Source organism: Lissotriton vulgaris, chromosome 6, assembly GCF_964263255.1.
Source record: "Lissotriton vulgaris chromosome 6, aLisVul1.2, whole genome shotgun sequence".
NCBI lineage: Eukaryota > Metazoa > Chordata > Amphibia > Caudata > Salamandridae > Lissotriton > Lissotriton vulgaris.
The window spans coordinates 737,616,541-737,626,928 of NC_141694.1; positions in this window are offsets into that span (position 1 = coordinate 737,616,541).

Here is a 10,388-nt window from a genome sequence, read left to right on the forward strand (position 1 = left end):
TGGCTGTACCTCATCAACCTGCAGCCGTATTGAATGATATAGGAGGGCAAGCCATTTCATCTGTCACTTCATCTGCTAACTGTCAGGCCCTATTATTAGCAGACTGCAGCCTGACACAGACTGACTGCGCTTGTGAGGACGCCATGAAGCTCTCATTAGGACCGCAGTCCTAGAAATAAGATGTGACACGGGGCCGGCGTGTCTGCCAGCAACAGATACTGACAGGGCCTGTGCATCTCTCATTGCCGACAAGCACTACGTTGTCAATCATGACAGATAATCCCTTGATTGAATTGACTCTGCTGGGAGAGGTAGTCTATTGCTTGGACAGAATGCCAGGTGCGCTGGTGGAAGTTCGCTGCTGCTTGGCTGCAATGTACCCAGCAAGTGCCCAGGCTGGACTGGCGCCCTGTGTGAATTTCTGTTTGTCTCCCTGCGGGGGACAGATGGCAGTCGTGCTCACATCACGATATTACAGCCGATTAAACATTCGAATAACAAGCTTTTGCAATGCAATAGGTCTCGCATTAGTAAAGTGTGAGTTATTGGTATTGTAAATGACAATTTTTTTAATATGTGTTGGCTTTGAAAATATATAAATTAATAGCATTGGTATTCACAAAGCCAATAGCTTACACTTTCCTAATGCAAGTCCTATTGGCTACGGCAATACTTGTTGGTAGCAAGCAAGGACAGTGCTGTTGTGGTGCTGAGTGATGCTGTTGTGGTCCTGAGTGATGATGTGGTTGGGCTGAGTGATGTGGTGGTGTATTAGAATGATGCGGTGGTGTCCCCGAGTGATGTGGTGGTGTCCCAGAGTGATGTGGTGGTGTCCCAGAGTGATGTGGTGGTGTCCCAGAGTGATGTAGTGGTGGACTTGAGTGATGTGGTGGTATCCTGAGTGATGTGGGGGTGTTCCTGAGTGATGTGGCGGTGTTCCTGAGTGATGTGGTGGTGTCTGTGAGTGATGTGGTGGAGTCCCTGAGTGATGTGGTGGTGCCCCCGAGTGATGCCCCTGAGTGATGTGGTGGTGTCCCTGAGTGATGTGGTGGCGTCCCAGAGTGATGTGGTGGTGTCCCAGAGTGATGTGGTGGTGTCCTATAGTGATGTGGTGGTGTCCTAGAGTGATATGGTGGTGTCCCTGAGTGATGTGGTGGTGTTGTGTGGCGTTAAACAGTGTGAGGTGTGCAGTAGTGTGAGGCGTGCAGCAGTGTGAGGCCTGCGGCAGTGTGCAGCATGCAGCAGTGTGAGTAATGCAGCAGCATGCAGCAGTGTGAGGCGTGCAGCAGTGTGCGGCGTGCAGCAGTGTGTAATTTGCAGCAGTGTGAGGCATGCAGCAATGTGCCATGCAGCAGTGTGCAGCATGCAGCAGTGTGAGTAATGCAGCAGTGTGCAGCAGAGTGAGGCGTGTAGCAGTGTGAGGCGTGCAGCAGTGTGAAGCGTGCAGAAGTGTGAGGCATGCAGCAGTGTGAGCCGTGCAGCAGTGTGACGTGAAGCAGTGTGTGGCATGCAGGAGTGTGAGGCGTGCAGCAGTGTGAGGCGTGCAGCAGTGTGAGGTGTGCAGCAGTGTGCAGAATATAGCAGTGTGAGTAATGCAGCAGTGTGTGGCGTGCAGCAGTGTGTGGCGTGCAGCAGTGTGAGGCGTGCAGCAGTGTGAGGCGTGCAGCAGTGTGTGGCGTGCAGCAGTGTGTGGTGTGTGGCAGTGTGTCATGCAGCTGTATGCAGCATGCAGCAGTGCGAATAATGCAGCAGTGTGCAGCGTGCAACAGTGTGAGGCGTGCAGCATTGTGAGGCGTGCAGCAGTGTGAGGCATGCATCAGTGTGAGGTGTGCAACAGTGTGAGGCGTGCAGCAGTGTGAGGTGTGCAGTAGTGTGAGGTGTGCAGCAGTGTGAGGCGTGCAGCAGTGTGCAGCATACAGCAGTGTCAGTAATGCAGCAGTGTGCAGGATGCAGCAGTGTGAGGCGTGCAGCAGTGTGCGGTGTGCAGCAGTGTGTGACGTGCAGCAGTGTGAGGCGTGCAGCAGTGTGCCGTGCAGCAGTGAGCAGCATGCAGCAGTGTGAGTAATGCAGCAGTGTGCAGCGTGCAGCAGTGTGAGGCGTGCAGCAGTGTGAGGCATGCAGCAGTGTGAGGCGTGTAGCAGTGTGACGTGCAGCAGTGTGACGTGCAGCAGTGTGTGGCATGCAGGAATGTGAGGCGTGCAGCAGTGTGAGGCGTGCAGCAGTGTGAGGCGTGTAGCAGTGTGCAGCATGCAGCAGTGCGAGTAATGCAGCAGTGTGCAGCAGTGTGAGGCATGCAGCAGTGTGAGGCGGGCAGCAGTGTGAGGCGTGTGGCAGTGTGCAGCATGCAGTAGTATGATTAATGCAACAGTGTGCAGCATGCAACAGTGTGAGGCGTGCAGCAGTGTGAGGCGTGCAGCGGTGTGACGTGCAGCAGTGTGTGGCATGCAGGAATGTGAGGCGTACAGCAGTGTGAGGCGTGCATCAGTGTGCAGCATGCAGCAGTGTGAGTAATGCAGCAGTGTGCAGCAGTGTAAAACATGCAGCAGTGTGAGGCGGGCAGCAGTGTGAGACATGTGGCAGTGTGCAGCATGCAGTAGTATGATTAATGCAGCAGTGTGCAGCGTTCAGCAGTGTGAGGCGTGCAGCAGTGTGTGGCGTGCAGCAGTGTGAGGCGTGAGGTGAGGGTGTGTGAGGGTGAGGGGGTGTGAGGGTGTGAGTTTGAGAGGGTGTGTGAGGGTGAGAGGGTGTGTGAGGGTGAGAGGGTGTGTGAGTGTGAGAGGGTGTGAGGTTGAGTGAGGGTGTGGGACGGTGAGGGTGTGGGGGTGTGAGGGTGAGGGGGTGTCTGGGTGAGGGGGTGTGAGAGTGAGGGTGTGTGTGAGGGTGAGTGTGTAAGGGTGAGGGGGTATGGGGATCTGAAGGTGTGTGGGGGTGTGAGGGGTATGGGTGAGGGGGTGCGAGGGTGAGGGGGTGTGAGGGTGAAGGGGTGTGTGAGGGTGAGGGTGTGTGAGGGTGAGGGTGGGTGAGAGTGGGTGTAAGGGTGAGGGGGAGAGAGTGTGTGAGGGTGAAAGGGTGTGTGAGGGTTAGAGGGTGGGTGAGAGGGTGGGTGAGGGTGGGTGAGTGAGGGTGAGGGGGGTGTGTGAGGGTGAGGAGGTGTGTGAGGGTGAGGAGGTATGAGGATGAGGGTATGTGGGGATGTGAGGGGTGAGAGTGAGTGAGGGTGAGAGGGTTGTGAGGGTGAGTGAGGGTGGGTGAGAGTGAGTGACAGTGAGTGAGGATGTGTGAGGGTGGGTGAGGGTGTGAGATTGAGTGAGGGTGTGTAAGGGTGTGTGGTGGGTGAGGGTGAGTGACTGTGAGTGAGGGTGTGTGAGGGTGGGTGAGGGTGGGTGAGGGTGTGAGGGTGAGTGAGGGTGTGTGAGGGTGAGTGAGGGTGTGTGAGGGTGAGGAGGGGTGAGGGTGTGTGAGGGTCCGAAGTAAATGGTTGCAGGGCAGACATCATAAGACAGAGAGAAGATACTGCGTGGTGACTGCGTTGGTCAGTTTCAGAATCAGGAGGGGCAGAGTCAGCACAGTCTGCGAGGGAGCAACGTGTCTACAGGCAAAGCATAGCGGATGTTGCATTGCAGCTAGCAAGTCAAGTGTTTTCAAGCTGAGTGTCCCTAGAGAGATGGCAACACAGCAACAGCATTTGAAGAGCACTGCTTCTGTAAACAAGCACAGTAGGCTTTCACTTTCGCCCAGAAAAAAAAACAAGAAAGGTGCAGAGAACGCCAAACAGAACACGGCTTCCCCGCAAAATGGATGCAAAAAAATCCAAGCTCTCGGCATTTCTGTGGTGGGGGGGGAGCGGGAGTGCATTCCTTTGAAGTCTGATGGGGGGGCGGGAGCGGCTTGGGAGCGGATTCCTTTGAAGTCTGTTTCCGAGGCTCAGACAAATGGTGGTGTGCGAGCGGCTTACTTTGAAGTCTGATGCCGAGGCCGATGGTGTTTGATGTGCATGCGCCTGCCTCACACGCCTGCCTCACATGAACTGTACGGGATCCGCAGGCTAGGTAGACTTTTTGAACCGCTTACTATAATCTTGCCTATTTATCCCTAACGGATATAATAGGCGAGACCTAAAAAATTGAAGTTTCTGAATTCATCCACAGTGTAATAGAATTTGTGAACTACTAATAAGGAGTTTTTAACACCATCAGTGCTGCAGCAAGTCCCCCTCTGTGCTAACTCTGATTTATTCCCATTGTTCATGACGAGCTCAGCTCGTCATGAGCACACAAGCAGTGTACTGCATGACGAGCTGAGCTCGTCATGAGCATCGAAGGGGTTAAGAGAACAGCGATCGAAAGGCCACACAACATGATGGTTAGGAACGTTTATGGCCTGGCGGTTTGGTTGGGAGTGTTCCTATTAAATTAGGACTCAGTCAGATTTGTATATAGCTGTTCTTTTTATGGCCCGCTGACTCTGGCGAGAACTTTAGTGAATGGACTTTAAAAAAGCCGACCACAGCTTTTTGTGTGGCCTAAAGCGTGCGGTGATTCGCACAGTGACGTGCATTCCTCGCATCGCTCGATCAGCTGCCATCTGCCTTTCCTCTCGCTTGCTCTCCCAAGCGTGCACTTCAACGCTCCTCCCACCCCCACCAAAGAGCGCGTCTCACCGCCATGCATCTGGCTTGCTTTGATTTAAGCGCGAGGCGCGTGTGCTTTTTTCTCTTCCTTCTTCTTTGTCCTGCTCCTCTCTTTGACTTTTTTCCTGTCTCTTTTTCCCCCCTCCATCTTTTCTTCCATCTCTCGCCCCATTTCTCCCCCTCTTTGCCTATCGGCCCTCTCTCTTCCCCTTTACTGCCCTCTACTCTCTTTACATGCCTCCCGCTTCCCTGTCTTACTCCCTCCACCACTTTCTCTCTTTCTCTTCACCCCTCTCTCCCAGCTCCTGCTCTCTCTCTAGCTCTTTTTCTCTGTTTGTCTCCTCCTCTAACACTCTCCCTTCTTGCCTCCCCCCTCTCTTCAGCATCCTCTATGCCAGGCACAGTCTTCTATGCTATATATTCATGGCAAACATCTGGAACCACTCACTTTCAAACTGCAGTCACCTCAGGTCAGAATAAAATGACCTCTCAAGTTTCTACAGATCAGTTGCCTTGAGTGACGTGAACCGCCCCCAGAATGCATTGTGTTCCTGAGTGAAAGCCCAGTTATCGAGCATGGCGTGCTACCAACTGGGCCAGCGAGGTAAAACCATGCACTTTTTTTCAGAAGAAGTTAATTATTGAATGAAAGTTACCACAGTGACTGCTCCAGCAGATTTTTTTTTTTGCTGTTGTTAGGGCTGGAATGGGGATTTTTGTTCTGGCTGCATGTCTTCCCCATGCACCGGCCTGTGTTTATTAGGGCGCCATCCTTTAAGGTGACATCATATATCCATCCAGACAAAAGGCAACACATCTCACTGAATCAGCATTACTCTGCACACGGCTGTTTACGATCCCGCTGCCGACATACATCTTTAATATATGTGCACATTCCTGAAATGATTGCACGCATACCCAGCCTGGTAAACATATTTATGCTAACGAATGCATGCAGACAATGCACATTATGGAGTAATGATACAAAAAGCGTGGCATGCATTTCTATTGAAATATGTGCACATGTTCTGCTATGTGCAGTTGCCTAGCGCCTAGTTCTCATGTATAAGGCCTCGAAGGTCATTTGGATTTTTAACGCTCCTCGGCATTCTGATAATCGTTATTGTGAAACATAAGTAACATGCATTTGCTTAGCCAATAGGTCACGCCTTTAAGACCTTATAGGTGTTTAGCCATGCAACAGGTGATATTGTTGCACCAAGGATATTGTGCTGCATAACTAAATACTTATAAGGTCCCAAAAGCGAGACCTATTGGCTATGCCAATGCTTGTTTGTTTTTCTAAGTCAGACACACTAAGGGCCTTATTATGAGTTTGGTGGTCCATAGGATCGCGGAACCTGTGATGGCGGTCCGACCTCCGCCACACTGTGCAACCGCCCTCAATATTAGGACTGCAACGATTGGCTGCCACAAGACCGCTGGCCCTGCCAGGATCAAGGATCCTGCTGGACTGGCAGTCTACAACCGTATGCAATATACTGGCAGTGCTGCTGCCGGCACTGCTGAGCATATTTTGAGTTGCATTTTCGTCGCCTTTTTCATGGCTGTTATTCAGCCATGAAAAAGGTGGCAGAAAGGCAACACAGGGGACCTAACAAGGCCCGCTGCTGGTATTGGGCCAGGGGGATGCGTGCGGGGGACACACATGTTGTGCCCTCCTGTATGTGCACCCACACTTCCTGTAGGGTGTGGCATGCATGTCTGTATTGCATATGGGTGGTCTCTGTCAAGGGTGCCATAGTGTGTGAAAACAAATATGGTGGCAGAATATTGTAACCAAAATATTACAATATTGTGTACAAAATGTCACCACATTGGAGAAAGTAATTGCAAATTTACACTAAAGGAGTTGATATTTTTGTAAACGATATTTGGAACATAATACTTATGTCTAATGATACTTTTACTTAGTGCTTTAAATAAGATGGTACTGATAGGTACTGAGTACCTGAACTTTTCAAATTTGAAAGCGATAGTACCTGTACTTCTCAGATCTGCTGTAATACATTTAATGGGAAAGTACCAGCACTTCCCAGGAGGAAACAAGTAGACTTCCTGGTCAGGATTAAAATAAATATAGGATGGTGGTGTCAGAGATTTTTAGTAGCCCCTCATCCCTCCTGTCTGGATGTTTATCCACATGTTTCAGCAGACCCAATCTTAACAGCGTGTGGAGAGACGTGCAGAGACAGCAGCCTCACCTTGACGAAGTTTGACTACAGAGAGCCATCATTGCTCCCGTGCCTTTTTGATCTTCAACTACGGTGAAGCTCGATACTACTGCAGTGTGTTTAGCAGCCCCAGACCAGGTTGGGTCTATTCTCAACCTACTAAAGTAAGGGTGTACTAGGAGAGAAGGGGAAATAGGGGATCTTAGGTCTTGACTAAAGCCACAAAGACCCTTGTATGGGCTACATCAAATCAGCTGAAACATTTTGACAAACTTACAGACTGGAGTGTGTAGGGGCTACTAAAAATCCCCAACACCACCATCCTATATTTATTTTAATACAGACTGGGAAGTCCAGGAATATAATCTGAAGGCAGACATTCCTGAGACAGTTTTAGACTCTATTTTCTGCAACAATATTTCTTTGTTTGGATCCCTAAGATTTTCTGTTTGTATTGTCTTCCCCCTCCATTTTGCTCCACCCCAGGCATTGGTCAGCGCAGGGGTGTTGTTAGCAAGCCCTATGATGAAGCATGCCAGAATTGGTGGGCGAGAGCAGTTTAAAAAAAAATTAAAGCATGTTCCGCCTAGTACATCAAAGTGTTTCTGTATACTCCTGCTTCTCTTTTGTGTATGTGATTATTATAGAAGAGGTCGATGTAGGAGGTTAACCTGTTTCCCCTTCAGTTGTGTGTGATTCAAGGTTAAACTGTACGCCACAGTACAGGTATACTGCATAGTTGAATACTAAAATGCTCTCAACACCACTTCCACTAAAATAACACATAAACATGCAACACAACACATTCGATGAACTGCATCACACACTCATTCACACTGTGCAGAGATACATTATAGTTGGATATCAAAGTGATTTTATCAGTACTAATCACCTAGAAACAACACACACAAATCACACAGAGTAACATATTGAACATAACATGCCACACACATCAATTACAGATCAGATATTCCTTAGAGTTGGCTAAAACCAATCTCATAGCATTAAACACCCTATCTCTTATATCACACAGTAACCCAATCAATAGAACACATTAAGCAGAACTACATACACCCACCTACACAGCCCTAATGGTCCACAAGGCGGACAGTAACCACAACACCACCATGAACTGCAGATAACACACTTGCATAACATAAACTTTTTTGTGTTTGATGTAGTGCCCTAAGTGGATAAGATATGCCCAAACCTGGGTCTGTAGTGTTTCAGTGGAGGGAGGACATGGACTATCACTTTTGTTTGACTGTTCCTATTAGAGCAGGATCATGACTGATTTGCACATGGCTGAGTTCAAACTGACTTGGCATGGTGGGCGGAAGATTGATCTGTTGGAATGCTACCACAAGAGATTGCTTGTGTTAGACATATTGCAAGCATTCCTTCCATCACCTTTTGTGTGTTTGACTGTAGGAAGTCACCATATTCAAATTTACTGGGCCTGGTTACTTATAACTGCATGCTGTCAGTGATGTCATTTGAGATGTCATCAGTGATATCATGAGTGATGTCACTGACCATGTCATGAGTGATGTAATATGTGACGTCATCAGCAGTGCATTGTGGGCGCGCGAGTTATAGAATTTCAATGGTTTTGTACGAGTGAAATGTCCAGCTAACTATAACGCCCCGGAAACCTTTGGTTTTTTCAGTGAATTTGAAAGGTTTTTTAAATGCTAATTTCTAACTAAAACATGCCTGAAACCTATGTTTTTTTCAGTAAATTTCAAAGGTTTTTTAAATGCTAATTTGTAACTATAACGTGCCTGAAACCTATAGTTTTTTTCAGTAAATTTCTAAAGTTTTTTAAATGCTAGTTTCTACCAATGTCTACAGAGGTACAACATGTGAAGAAAGAAGAAAAAACACACAGAAAGAAGCAAAAGAAATGCAGAAAGAAGCAACAGAAGTCCTCAAAGACGAAGAAGAGTGCAGGAAGAAGGAAGATGTGCAGAAAGAACAAACAGAGGAGCAGAAAGAGGCCTTGTTGAAAAATCATCCTGTACCCTCAACTTTTTCAGATGGGTACTGGTGGTAACTGACTCTAACTAACCAGTCCCAGAGCCAGTGCTATTCTAAAAGACACTTAGAATACAGTTGAAACACCTACATACACTAGGGAACACTATACGTCGGGTACCCCTGTGATTACCATGGCCTTCTCTGTAAGCCCCTTGTACACAATAGGGCAGGCGGATTATACTACCTCTTGAAACACGCCACAGGGTGTGTTTGCACACTGGTGAAGGGATGGGGGGCCTGAGGTGATATGTGTGCAAACACACCCTGTGGCTGTGTTATTTGGGTGATAAAGTCCCCTTGAATCCTGAGTGTCCCTTGGGTCCAACTAGCCCACCAGGTATCGCCAGGTAGCGCTACAGAGCTGCGTTGCAGAGAGGTGTAAAAAGGGACACAGCCTGGATCAACTCTCTGCAACGCAGCGCAGTAGCGCTTACTGAAATCACCTGGTGGGCTAATTGGCCCCCAGGGGCCCTCAGGATTGAAGGAAAAATATTTTCCCAACTTAAAATGTGCCACAGGACGTGTTTGCACACGTCACCTCAGGCTCCATCCCCTCAGTTCACCGCTGTGTAAAGACGCCCTGTGGACGTTTTAATTTGGGAGATTAAGTTCCCTTGAATCCTGAGGGTCCCTAGGGTCCAAGTAGCCCAATATGTACCTCCAGTAAGCACCACAGAGCTGCGTTGCAGAGAAGTGTAAAAAGGGGCACAGCCTGGATCCACTCCCTGCAACGCAGCACAGTGGTGCTTACTGGAAGCACCTGGTGGGCTAGTTAGCCCCCAGGGGCCCTTAGGATTGAAGGGGAATTATTTCCCCAACTTAAATTGCACCACAGGGCGTTTGCACACGTCACCTCAGGCCCCATCCCCTCCCTTCACCACTGTGTAAATACGTCCTGTGGCCGTTTTAAGCTGGGAAATTAAGTCCCCTTGAATACTGAGGGTCCCTAGAGTCAAAGTAGCCTACCAGGTACCTCCAGTAAGTGCCACTGAGCTGCATTGCAGAGAGGTGTAAAAAGGGACGTGGCTTCTGACTACCTCTCTGCAGCGCAGCTCCCTGGCGCATACTGGAGGTACCTGGTGGGCTAGTTCGCCCTCAGGGACCCTCAGTATTGAAGGGGAATTAATTACCCAACTTACAACTCGCCAGGAGGCGCATTTGCACAATGGTGAAGGAAGGGGGTGGGGCCTGAGATGACATGTCTGTAAACACGCCCTGTGGCGTGTTTTAAGTCAGTCTGGCCCCCCTTCTTTTCCTAATATTTTTGCCCTGGGGACCCATTCCCCAGGGCCAGACCCCTTTTTTAATCTATTTTTCAATCTGAACTTGGAAGGGGGCCGCATGGCTCTCTCTTCCAAATACCAAAGCAGAGTTTGCTATGGCAGGGCAGGAGCCACGAGTTTCCCACCCTGCCATAACAAACTACAGTGTCCCGGGGGTGGGCACCCCGGGACGCTGCAGAAGCCAGCCCTGGGGGGTGGCCTTACTCAGGGCCATGTCAGGACTCCAGGAGGGGGGCAATG